A 1,907-nucleotide genomic window follows, 5' to 3' on the forward strand; every position below is an offset into this window, starting at 1 on the left:
ATTTTTTTTTAAATACCTATATATGATTGATTTAATTTGAATATATATATATATATATTTTTAAAATTAGAAGGATGACTATTCCAAATGATGTAGAACCAAATGTTCGGAATTCAATTATTCCATATGAAACCTTTCGACGTATGCCATTTTCATTCGCGTATGATGAACAGGAAATATTAGATTTATTCAAGTTCAATAATTCTAATTTTATACTTAAAGAAATTTATCTAAGTATAAGCCTGGGATCAATAGCAAAACACTATTTTTCATTGTTTTGCCTACACATTGATGATGAGAACAATAATTATCAAATCAATTTGATGGGATTTCACCGTCAATTTCAGACTATTATAGGTCTCCAAACATATAGCCAATTTAGTCGATGTGTGAAATGTCGTAAATATTTGACTATTATTAGTTTTAATACGTCATATCCTGTTACAAGGGTTCCATTTTACTCATACAAAATAAAACCGTCAGAGATAGATATGACTCATAATATAATCCATTCCATTTCTAATTTGGGTAAATATAATAATTACTATAAACATAGTTTGATTTCATTAATAGTTTCCTAATCGTATGATTATACAAACATTTCAGATTTGGAAGATATTATTTATAATCACGTCCACGTGATAGAGTAAAAAAATTAATTGTTCACATACATTTGGATCACGGATGATGAAAGTATGATAGTAACATAGTGTTATAGCTGTTATTAACTTACAATATCTGGTCGCATGAATATAATCATTGAGTGAGTCTCTCTCACACACGCACACACACACACACACACACACACACACACGCACACAAATACATATAATATAATATTCAACTTTGTTTTCATAATAGATGTATATTCGTAAATTTTGATAGAAAATACCTTTTGAAGATAATGATTTATTATGAAATACAATGGGTTTAGTGTACAGATGGCACCAGTTCCAGTGGCCTGTGAAAAGGCTCCATGTTACGATTGTTTACTCGATTATTTCATGTGTCGCTAAAATAGCTCGTTAACATTCTTAGTAAATCTAAATTCGGTTATCCGATGACTTCAATATGGTGAATTAAATACAATCTATTCAAAACATATCATAGTGGATCAAAATATTTGGAAAAATTAAAATAACTATAGCTATAAATTACAGAAAAAAAAAATGCAAACAAAAGAAAATTAAAAAAAATATACGTATATACTAATATATGTATATGTTTATACTATATATACATATATGTATACTAATATACTGTATATATACTAATGTTTTAAAGTTTACATAGAGTATAGATTACATATTCTTTTAACTTGAAAAATAATAAAATACATGATTTATATTTATATTTTTTCACACATTGCGCTAAACAAAAAAAAACTGAATAAAAAGTGAATTATATTGTACAGTGTATTTAAATAATCAATCACTGATATTAAACACTTTTATATATTTTGAAAATATAAAAAAAACAATAACTATACTATGAAGTTAACAATGAAAACATAAATACTTAAATAAAATAGCCAAAGAACTGATTATTATTACCGATAATTATGAAGTACCTAAAATTAATTTATAAATATATAGGAAAATATAATATATTAAATATAAAAATTGACTAAACTGTGTACAAATCATGAAAAAAAACAATCAATAATTATAAATTAATCAATTATAAAATATGTTAATAACATGTTTGATGACTGGTTAGCTAAACTTTACAAAATAATAATAATAAAAACGTACAAAGATTACATTTAGTTAAAAACAGAATAATATTATACAAACGAATGTATAAGAAGTTGCCTATAGAGACCCCTTAATAAAAAAAATATTAATATGACATAATATATTTAAGAAAAATATTATTAATAAAGAAAAAAAGTATATATTATATAT

The sequence above is a fragment of the Acyrthosiphon pisum genome, chromosome X (assembly GCF_005508785.2).
Source record: "Acyrthosiphon pisum isolate AL4f chromosome X, pea_aphid_22Mar2018_4r6ur, whole genome shotgun sequence".
Lineage (NCBI taxonomy): Eukaryota > Metazoa > Arthropoda > Insecta > Hemiptera > Aphididae > Acyrthosiphon > Acyrthosiphon pisum.